The 12,188-nt window shown below is 40.8% G+C and overlaps 1 protein-coding gene and 1 long non-coding RNA gene across 7 annotated transcripts in view; one reads left to right on the forward strand and one right to left on the reverse strand.

Annotated features, from left to right (window-relative positions):
• The window catches only part of Rho-5 (rhomboid-5), a 365,864-nt gene that overhangs the window by 211,109 nt on the left and 142,567 nt on the right, over positions 1-12,188 (forward strand). The window lies entirely within an intron of this gene.
• LOC143358004 (uncharacterized) lies at positions 480-1,299 on the reverse strand. Its single transcript, XR_013082915.1, has 2 exons — positions 1,205-1,299; positions 480-784 (listed from the first exon to the last, which is right to left on the reverse strand). It is a non-coding gene; the product is annotated as an uncharacterized LOC143358004 (long non-coding RNA).

Consider the following 12,188-nt stretch of genomic DNA (forward strand, 5'->3'; position numbering starts at 1 on the left):
TATCTTACATCTTTCAATTGCATTATCAAGCAACATCTTTACCAGCTTTATACTTTAATTTGACACAGCTCTTTCCATTACTGAAATTCTCCTTTTAGTCCAGCTGATGTCTGAACGTCCATTTACATCCTCAAATGAATTATTTTATCTTAAGAATACTCAGAATAATGAATAAAATGGAAGATGAAGGAAACACAGAAAATAACATCGTCGTTCGTTAATAAAACGACTGACAAATTATTCCGGTCTAGTTGTTTTTTTGAACGAATGTTTTTGTTGTCAAAGTGTTCATTACTTTTCAGTTTATTATATATCATGCAATCCTGTTTTAACTATTATCATGGCAATTTTAAAGATAAAACTATGTCTGTAGGTGTCAGTTAAATCTCATTTAAAGTCAACAATATATTCTATATTTTTTTGGAAATATAATTTTCTGGAAATTCGTGTGTTAGGTTCGCGCATGCCTCCTGACCTACCATTGCCTTCCTTTCCATTCCCAAGCGCAGCATTCTCGCGAGAACTATGCATCTTTGTCACTCTACAGTCACAATTACTATCACTGCCCTCAATACTCTCTCTCTCTCTCTCCCCCCCCCCCTTACTCCTTGTCTCTCAAACACCATCAATGCCAAATCAAACGACGTTGACTTTCTTCTTCAACCTCTATACAGACTACCCATTCTCATGATCATCTGATTACGCTAATTTATCATTCTTTTTTTCTTTTTGTTGCAATCTATTGTCTATCAAATTGACAATGATCCACGTGATTGTGCAACCGCTGGAAATAAAACGATGAAAATAAATTTTAATACGACCATAACAATGTAATAAATCCACATATTTTGCAGACCACATTATGTAAAGCAGCGAATAACAATAGATTTTTTCAAATGAACTGGAATAATATTTTTGTTGTCATTTGTTTCCCAAACTTATTATTGTGCAGTAAAATCTACGGAAATGTTTACGAATCAAAAATGGTAAAAAGATACTGCATGAAAATATTTTCAACTGGAATACTACTAAATATTCTACTAAAATAATATCAAAGTCCGCCAAAGTACAAAAGGACGAATAGCGCATCAATAAATAATGCTAAAAGACTGTCTCCTTTGAACCAGTTAATAAAAATAGTAAAGTCAATACATTCATTATATGTTCTGAGAAAACAGTTATTAATACAATTCACTTGACTCACCGTGTACATGAACGGTTCGTAGCAGTTATCGCAGTTCCTAGTAAACAAGCGCCCGAGTGCAAAGGATCAAGGCTCATAATAACACAGTTTTTGCGAGGATAATATATCGTGGCTTCTTGTGTACGTGATGAAGGTTAACGTCTCGAGAGACGCACAGCTGCCTTCGACACACAGTCACGCACTGTGACGCATCGTCGAACACGTGTTGGTATACCGCGGCAGTCGACCGCGAGTCCTGGTCAGTGACACGTGTCGTCAATGGCCGAAGCATCTTTTTCGATGATTTTCATTGGTATTACGTGGAATCGTCACTCCTGAATCGTTGTGATCGTTGCTGGATCAACGAACTGCCGTTTGCTCTCAAAATAAACGGTATTTTTATACACAGTGCCGCGTAGTTTTGTTAAAACAACAGTTCGCTGACACGGTTCGTGCGAAACTCGGGTCAGCCGACTACTCGAGTCAAAACAGTGCAGGTAAACACGGCAGTCATTCCTATTAAATTCTTCGAAACGTTGTTTTCTTCTTTCATCGATTACATTTATGTATATGAAATTCATATTAAATTCTTGTATTTACTTTTTCTTCGTTGTTTTAGTTGATTATTTATGTTTGCAGGATTTGTTAATTTTGAAGCATGTTACCGAATCGTCCATTTGACAGAAGAATCGATCGATAGGAATAATAATATTTTGATATTTTAAACGAGGTTTATAATACATTATTTCTTTGTATTTAATATTTTTATTTAGAAAGTTTTCGTTTGGGTTGTATAATTGATTTTAGAGCCTGTAATTACGATTATAGTATTGTTATAGTATTTGTAATTGCAATCAGATATACAATCATGTAATTAATCATTTTGTTAAGTTTGACATTTAATTTTTAAGTAATTGTAAGTGTATGCTGCTTTTAGAATGCTTGTGGTTTGCAAAATAGGCAATATATGTTTAGACTATAAAAATTGTTAAAATAAGCAAAATATGCTTTTGGACTATAAATTTCATTATTTGTTCAAGTAGTGTTATGAAGTTCGTAAATTTTATTTTATGATATTATGAAGGTATTTTACTGCATTCATTTTTATTACAACATGTGCACTTAATACCATAGAATTTTTTATATAATTTCTTGATAGTTGTGAAATTGTCTTATCACAAATTTTTCGTTATCGTGCAAAAATAACGAAGCGATTGTCAGGCATGATTAGGCTGTAATGTTTTTCGCGTACTAGATAAGATTAGCTCGTAGGTAGATTCTCTCTGACACAGTCAGTGTGTTATTTTTGAATCACTGTCACTATATTTGGCCATGTCCTCGTAGTCGCTTCTTATAAAAATATTAACAGTAACCAATTTACTCGTCAATAAAAATGTTAAATATAGCCAAGTGGAGGAGGTGTCCTTCTAGTAACTTATAAAAATATTGACAATGACCAAATGAATCCAAAATAAAAATGTTAAATATAGAGAAGTAGAGATGTCCTTCTAGTCGTTTACAAAAATATAAATAGTAACAAAATGAATTTAAAATAAAAATATTGAACACAGAAAGCTAAAGAAAATACAGTATAAAATTCCAATATTTTTAATTTACGGTTATTAAGATTGTAAAGATCCATGAAGAATTATTAAACAAATTCATTTCTTTGGGTATATTTTATTACAAAATTATTACAAATTTGGATAGATATATTCTTATTTTTATAAATTTTAGTAATATAAAATAGTCACATTTGGTGCTTTGTAAACCTAGTGTTAATAAAATTAAAAAATCGTATCAATTGTAATATCTGACTAATTGCTTGATTATTCAGCGTGAAATGCTTTTTATACCCTTTCAAACACGTCAAGTCCAGCACAATAATTACAATGTTCGAATAATAAAATGAATTTGCCGACGTGCTTCTGATTACACAGCGCCTTTCGCTCGAAAGAGTGCACATGAGAGTTTAATTAACGCAGAGTGCAATGCAAATGCGAAATTCGAATTTAAATATCGTTTCAATTTGCTGATTGAAGGAATCCCTCGTTCGTTTCCAAAGTTTCCGAGTCTATGGATAATAAAAATCCTGTTTCCTTTTGAAACTTATTCACCAAAAATTTATAACATTAATTAACACTTTCAGTGCCACACCGGCGCCCATTAAACTCGCACAAAATCAAAACAATTTAACACGAGAATAGGAAAAGAAAAAAGTTTATCGTAACAATGATTTTTCTAACAATCACTTTGTCGATCCTAATAAAATCACAATTTAATCTTATTAGTCAGTTGTGTAAACCAGGATATCGATGAAATTGAATTTGTTCTGTCAATAATTTTAATAAGTCGAGAAGTGATATAATAATATTGTTATATTTAAAAATTAAATACAGACACACATATTATTTCACTAATTATTTCACAAATAAATTCACGAATTAAGTTTGTAGTAAAAATTGATTTTCAAGTTCGTGACCGATGTGGCGCTCAAAGTTGTTACTGAAATTATTGCTTCTGATAGTATAGTATAGTATACTGTATACAGAATTCGCCGAATACCTCCGGAGGCTATACAGACTCTTATCGATTTTATCCTGCACCGTTTTCCTCGAGGCGGACGGAATTAACGGAAAAACTTGGAGCATAGTTTCGCGGTAGTATAATTTATTACAAGCGCGGGGCGAAGTGGAAGTGAAATTGTGTCGAGTGTTCCGCGAAACGAGTTCTCGGCGATTACCTTTACCGAACAGGATGATGTGTTCCTAGAGACTACTCGCTTCCTACCGCAATAAGATGTGAGTAAAAGAACCAAGATAATACGGTCTCGTGGACAGCCACGATTTTTTTCTATTACGTCTTTCTGTGTGGTCCCTTGGCCAGAAATACTTCTACCAGAACTATTCTTCAAGTGGAACCACTATTTCGAAGTTTAATTGTTACATTGTGAACTCTATTTCGACCTCAATATTTCAACTCGTGTCCGACCAACATTTTTTCTCCACACGTCTCTTCAGTTTCTAATATTTTCTGGGAAAATATTATTTCACTTTTCGTTACTGTTCATGGATTATTTAAATTCATTTTCATCTGCACTCATCTTTCTGTTCCATCTTATATTTTGTAATCAATTATGTTTCGTTAGTGGTCGTGGGTTGTTTTAAATAATTCAGAACCTGAAGGAACTTTTATTCATTTACAGCAAGACACGGTTAAACTTCACCTTGGCAACCCAGAAATTGTTAATTTTTTATTATATAATCCTGTACATCTTGACGAGAAAATGCCAGAAATCGAAGTTCTAAGCCGAGGAATTCACTTGTTCAAAAGTTATGCGAGTTTACATTAACCGTAAAATAAATTATAATGCAAGGGGTTAATTTTTTATGTGATGTCAAATACTAGTGACATATTAATAAACAAAATAGAGAAATGAAATTTTCAAGTTTTTCGTCAGAATGTTAATCATCAATACTTTTCCTGCTTTCGATAGGAATGATTTCTACCGACAGTTCCGTTCCTTATCGAATCATTCCGAGAAAGTTGACATTCGTGGGAGGGGAGTGTGTGTACACAGAGAACCAATCGCGCCGACCTAAACGAAATTACAGGACGGTCAGTGCAAACACGTGGCGGATCTGAACACGCGAGAGGCAATAATCACGGCAAAGACACCATGCTTGCGCGTGCGCGTATCCCGTAAGTAAATTCTACGCGATAACAAACGCGTCATCAGCGGTATTGTTTAATAGCGACCGCGTGATCAGAGCGAGACATTCTGCGGGTCGGCCACGTCAGATAACATGATTACAGGGTCGGTACGATGTACACCACAGGTGCGGCAATGCTAAATAATGGTCATAAACTTTGCATACACAATTATAGTCCAGCAATACTTCAATATGAATTCAGCGTTTTTGTGTTTGTTTACTGCGAAAGATCCTTCTCTCTGCATCGTAACAATTTATGATACTACTCGGTACATTTACAATAGCACACATATGCTTTTCTAAAATAGTTCTTCAAAATAGGTCGACCTATATTTTATCAAATCATACACTATAAAAAAATATATAGCTCATGCAGTTTTGATTATTTTTACTTGAAAAAAATCGCACGTGTGCTTCAAATACCAGTGAATATGTGTGCAAAATCCCAATGCAATAGGTTTAATAGTTTTTCTGAAAAAAAATTGCTAAATATTTGTCCGCGAAAATACGGATACCCCTTCGAGGACTTTTGAGAGGTTCATTAATTTTATATTAATTGGTCCTCTCGTGGAGGTTCCTACAAGCCAACTATTAATATTTTTTGGTAGCACACAATGTGAACGGATATGATTTAACAGAATCGCTGCTGTAGGCCGCAAAGTCACGGCATACAAAGCTATGGGGATGGCCGATGCGGGGGTGGGGGTAGTAAATCAAACGCACGTGACTCACGTGTGGCGGCGTTAACCGGTCTCACAGCCGGAAATGGGATCAACACCTGCATGTATCACCGTCGTCGACGGGGTGCGCCGCCGTCAGATGTACTCGACGATCACAGATACAATAATAACCGCGGCTCGAGCGGGTCTGTCTCTGTTCGAGCGTTAAGGACCAACCCGTGGTAGTTGATTTATCGAGCCTTCGAGCAGCCACGCAGGGGTGCAGACCGTTTGTAAGGATAACCGGTATCTGGACGGCGGATTTTGTGTATTTATGGCAAGCCTCGCTGCGCACCGGCTGCGAAGAGCGCAGGAAGGAAGAGGAAATGATGGAGAGGTGACTGAGTCTCGACGCTGAGTGTGTTTGGCACTCTCCGTTTATACTGGTCTGGCTACTGGGTGAATTTTGAATAATTTTGAACGGTATGCATTCTGATGCTCGAAGGACTGTGGACAGTTGTGATTTGTTGAGGCTCGATGACAAAATTTTGTTGAACGATGTTTCAATGAACTCGAAAATGCTACAAGCTCAAACATCTGTAAAAACCTTGAAAACATCTTTCTGGTGACTGGATCCACCACAAAGGGTGTAGACGAATAAGGAAGACAAAGGTACCCCCAAATCAAATTGAATTTGGAATAGGCCATTCGATAGCTTATCCAAAGAAAATACTTTGTGTCAACTGTCGACATGGGTGGTAGTAATGGGGTGACAAAGAAAATCAGGTTTATCCTCTTCAATTGAAAATTCTGAAAAAAATCAGGCATAGTTTAGCGATTAGAATGCACATCTATGAATTTTTTCAGAATTTTTAGCTTCGAAACCGAATTTTAAAAAATCCAAAAACTTTTGTTGTAGAAGTTATGAGATGCTAAGTTTATACTTTTACAGTTTTAGCATCTCGTTACGGTTGTTAACGTATAATATGTTCAGATCTTACAAAGTGGAGGCACATAGTTATAAAAATCAAAATTCTCTATTTTCGAGAGTGGGAATTATAATGTTCAAATACTTTTTGGATGCACTGTACGTTAAAAGTTCCCAAAAATTTGACGAAATTCAAAGAGAATTAGTGCGAGATGGTCAGTGCTTCGTGGACCTAGACAATAAATAAAATTAGCAATCCAGGGGATACAGTAGAATAATCGAGTAAGGTGAGAGAATTAGGCGAGTGGATAAAACGAATAGTGAAGTAACGTCGTCGGGAATCAATGGCTCGCGTCTAATCGAATTAGAGGACAAATAGAAATTCTTTATCAGGATTTTATCTGTCCCGGAGCGCGATAGAATGGCGGGACAAAAATTCCACGGAGGGATTTCCATCTTATCGCGATTTCCCGTCGGGCACACGTTTCAGCGAACAGTGCAAAACGTTTTAGGTGAGCGCGCGGCGTTCGATCGGGCCGCGTGTAATTACACGCGTCAGCTGGTGTTCGCGCGAGATTCTACAACAAAAGCCGCGCGCAGGATTTTTTCCGTTCGCGAAGAAATCCCGGGGACTCGTTCCCTCCCGAGATTACCGTCAGAAAAACGCTCATTGTGCAGCGAGAGACGGTCCGCATTTATTCGACGGGGTCACCGAGTTCTGTCATATATTATGGTCTCGTGACGTCGTCCGCCCCTCCGCTTATAGTGTTTACAGGTACGGGGAGAAATAGATTTTTGAAATAGGTGAATGGAGACAAATGCTTTTGTTTTGTGCGACACCGAGTTTGGCACAAAACGCTTCTTGCCAAGAGTAATTTACGGGTAGACTTGCGGCGGATTTATATGCAAAATAAAAATGTTACACTCGAACTCCTAAATGGACCTTCAAAATGTACTGTACAAATGCAATGATTCAATTACATTTGATATTTAATATTCTTCCCTATCGAAATTAATGGAAACGTAGCGAGGTAGTAAAATTTCATCAACATGCACGGATAGTTGTATTATTAATTGCTATACGTTATAGAATTATTAGCATAAATTTCAGTGGGACCTAATCGATCCCAATAGTGCACTTCAGGGTTAATAACGAAATACTGAATATCATACTGAAAATAATAACAATACATGAAACAGAAATTAATTTCTTCTTTTAATCGTTCGAATAAGTTGTTGACAATATATCAATATTTTTAAATCGCTTTAATCTTTCTACCGTTTCGCGTTTCGTTCATTTTTGTCATAAATGCATAAAATTCGCAGGCAGCTTATTAAAACTGTTGACATTTTCAATTCGGCGGTTTGTTCATTTTTCAACAATGTAAACCATAATATCATGCTATAACATTTGTGAAGGAATTAAAAGCGGAAACGTCATCATGAAACCTTTTATATCGTCAAATAAACGGATGGAATAAGCAGACACGTCATTTGTATTATATCATTAAACAAAAACTGAAGAATACTTTACACAGACTCCCAAACCAACAACCTTAAAAATTCCATAAAATCAAAGTGATTTAACTAAATGTATGAATTTCATGCATTTGTCATAAAAAATATGAATAGGTGATGTATAAATCTGTGAAAATATTCGGAAAGATTTACCAACGCTGTTACACTATTTTCGACTTACTAAAATAATTTTCGTTTCCTACAATTTACTCCGACATTTTTTATTCTATAAGAAAATCCGCAGTTTAGTGATTTTACTTAATAAAGTAAGTATAGAAAAGTTATAATAACACTATTTTTTTAATGATACTGAGTAATCCTTCGACCTTCTTGCATTTTCGAGATTTCAACCAAATTCGGTACAGTGGATGTAATAGCGTAAAAATTCATCCTTAAATGTGGAAAAATAATTCTGTCACGTATATATGGATGACATGGCAGTCAACGTGTTAAACAAACATTATTTAAGCAATTATATTAAGCAAACATTAAGCACAGCTGACATCTGCTGCATTTATTCTTTAAAATTGAAAAATTTTACATATGCATTCCTAGAATTTTCAAAGTGAATGTTGTGGATTATACTGAGCACATTATACAGGCAGCCATGCCCAAAAGTAAAATTGACATGAAAAATGTATGTTTACCAGTTTCTGCTATAAAACTTTTAAAAAATGTAAGGTGTGCTATTTGTTTCTCCCGGATTGTGTGAGCAATCCGCAGATTTTTCTGAACGACCTAATAATAAATTCGCGGCACCGTCCCGAAAGAATCACTCTCGAAATTGCTGTCCAACGGTGCTCCATCGCAGGTAATCTCCCCCGGCGAGCACAAATCAAGCGCCGCGCGACATATTGAACGACGCCGTGCCGATTTTATTTCGATCAGCGTATTTGTCCGCGTTGTTTGCGGCAGAGCGCGCGCCAACGGATTTCAAGAATTTATCTGAAACTGGATTTTGGACAGGGGGTGCATCCAGCGTAATTTGCATCCCCCGCGAAAACAAGATTGCCTATAGCTGCGGCGTCCGCCCCCTTCAAACGCCGGGTCTCGCGATTCGCTGTAACGAAAGGGGTGACTCGCGCAATTCTATGAATATTTCATACGTATCTCACGGTGTATCGAGAAACGCCGTTGGATGCTGCACACCCCTCCACCCCCTTCACACATATACGTACACGTATACACACACTATCTCGGTTTGCTTTGTGCCGCGCACACTGCTTCCTACCCCCGATGAAAAAGCTCGCCGCGTGTACGTCGCATAATTTCGCGATTCATTCTTGCCGCCCCCGCAATATCCCTTATATATTCTCCTTAGATGAGACCGGGAATACATCTGTCGATGCACCGGGTGACTCGAAAGAAGCTCAGGAAAATTAGAGGAAGCCGGAGGAGGGACGCCATTTGTTGCTGAAGTCCCTCAAGAAACATAACGGGCGAAATCTCGCGCAAATCAGAAAAAATGACTAATATTTCAATCTTTTTTCTTCTATATTATTAGCTGTAGAAGTTGATTACTTTATTGGTACAACGATAAATCCAAAAAATTGGAAGTGTAGCGACTCGACGGCTACCACGTCCCCGGAAAAACCCGGTTCGGTTATATGACCGGAATTACCCCGAGGGTCTTTACCTAGGCCCATTACGAGCCAGACGAGGATGGGTCTGCCGTACATCTGGCAACCAGACTCGCCTGGCCCGATATCGTCTTGCCGGTAAATGGCCCCGTGCAGCCGAGAAACTTCCCGCGGACGTTTCCGCATCTGGCAAAGTTTTCCGGGGACGACCTTCGTCTCCCCTCCATGGGACTCGTTGTCCTTTGTTAGTGGACAAAATAAAAAGCCCTCCGTAGGCGTCGGAGGGCCTCACTTTTCGCCTCTTGCTGCGACCGAGTCGTGGCAGTCGTCGTATACGATCTCACTCCCTCGCGCCTCGCTAGTCCGCGTTCGAATTTTGTATATTCCGCGAGCTCCGAATAAAAGTCTACGTCTCAACCTGAAAGTGGATAGATTTCCACGGTATCCTGTTCCGCCTACATCCTATCCACTTCAATTGGTGACCCCGACGTGATCGCGACGCGAAGATACCGTATTAGTGCGCGAGTGTGTTAGTGCGATACATAAACCCAAGCTTGACTTTTGTTACACACGATGGCGACCGACAGTGTCAACGAGCGTGTGGCGGTGCGCGTTCCGGAATTCGACCCACAGGACCCCGAGTTGTGGTTCTGTATCGTGGAACGGATTTTTGCCGCGTCTGGAATCGTGGCTGAGGTGGCAAAAATTAATTACGTGACGAGTGCACTTGGCCCGCGATGCAGGGCGGAGGTCCGCGACGTATTGCTGGCCCCGTATGCGGCGGGCGCGTACGACACACTCAAAAGCGAATTAATCCGCCGATTGAGCATCTCTCAGGAGCAAAAGACGCAACAACTCCTGGAGCGGGAAGAGCTCGGAGATCGGAAGCCGTCGCAATTTTTACGGCACCTGCGTAGCCTCGGAGGCAGTTGCCTCACGGAAACGCTCCTGCGGACCCTGTGGCTTGGCCGCCTACCCGCAAGCACACAGGCCATCCTGGCAACCCAGAAAGAGACCCCGCTAGACAAGGTTGCCGAATTGGCGGATGCCATCCTGGAAACACACCCCAGCCGCCCAGCCATCGCCGAAGCAACGTACTCCGGACCAGCGGCGACGTCTACCCAAGCAGCAGTTTCACCGTTACCGGCCGAAGCGCTGTCCGAGCGGATGATGCGGCTCCTCATCTCTTTGCAAGAGAAGACGGAAGAAATGCAGCAGCAGATCGCGGAAATACGCTCATCCCGGAATCAGCCGACCCGGAGGTACTACGACCACCGACGCCCACGAAGCTCCTCCCGGGGCCGTTCGCCAAGGAGACAACACGCGCCGAACGGAGTATGCTGGTACCATACCACGTATGGGGCGAACGCGCAGCGTTGTAGTGAGCCATGCAGCTTCCAGGGAAACGCCAGGGGCAGTCGGTAATGACGGCTAACGACCATGGCCCGACGTTTCGCCGTCTGTTCATCTTGGATCGGCAGACGAAGACGCAGTTCCTGGTCGACACGGGAGCTGACCTCTGCGTCTATCCAAAATCTTTGATCCGCGGCGCATGCTCGAACTTTGGATACGAGCTCTCTGCGGCAAATGGTACGCCAATCCCCACGTACGGGACGACTACGTTGACGCTGAACCTGGGCCTTCGTCGGGAGTTCACCTGGCAGTTCGTGATCGCCGACGTCTCAAAGCCAATCATCGGGGCTGACTTCCTGGCGCATTTCGGCCTCCTGGTGGACGTCCGGAATCAGCAGCTGATCGACCAAACGACCACCCTGAGCACGAAGGGAGCGGCAGTACGTGAAGAAATCGCATCGGTAAAAGCGATGCAGGGAAACACCGTTTTCCACGCGCTGCTGGCCCGCTTCCCCGCCATCACCAAGCCGCGAGGGACACCTGGAGAAGTCCAGCACGACACGCGACATCACATCGCCACGACACCAGGACCATCCGTCGCTTGCAGGCCCCGACGACTTGCACCGGACAGGCTAGCCATCGCCAAGAAAGAATTCGAAGCAATGGTAAGATTAGGCATAGCGCGACCGTCAAAGAGTAGTTGGTCGGCGCCACTACACCTAGTGCCAAAAAAAGACAGCGATACGTGGCGTCCGTGCGGCGATTATCGTGCCCTTAATGCTCGAACCATACCCGATAGGTACCCGGTGCGACACATCGAGGATTTCGCACAATCCATCCGGGGGAAAGCCATTTTCTCTACAATAGACCTCGTACGAGCGTACAATCAGATCCCCGTCGCGACGGAAGATATAAAAAAAACAGCAATCACAACCCCATTCGGACTTTTTGAATTTCCGTATATGACCTTCGGTCTCCGCAATGCCGCGCAAACGTTCCAGCGTTTCATCGATGAGGTATTGCAGGGGCTAGATTTCTGTTATGCCTACATCGATGATATTTTGGTTGCATCTTCGTCGGAGTCCGAGCATTTACAGCATCTAGAGCACTTATTTAAACGTCTGGAAAAATATAATGTAGTAGTCAACCCCGGGAAATGTAGGTTTGGCCAGAGCGAGGTAAAATTCCTCGGTTATACCGTTGCCAAAGAAGGATCGCGTCCCTCCTTAGAAAAAGTAGCCGCGATTAGCAATT

Source organism: Halictus rubicundus, chromosome 1, assembly GCF_050948215.1.
Source record: "Halictus rubicundus isolate RS-2024b chromosome 1, iyHalRubi1_principal, whole genome shotgun sequence".
NCBI classification, from domain to species: domain Eukaryota; kingdom Metazoa; phylum Arthropoda; class Insecta; order Hymenoptera; family Halictidae; genus Halictus; species Halictus rubicundus.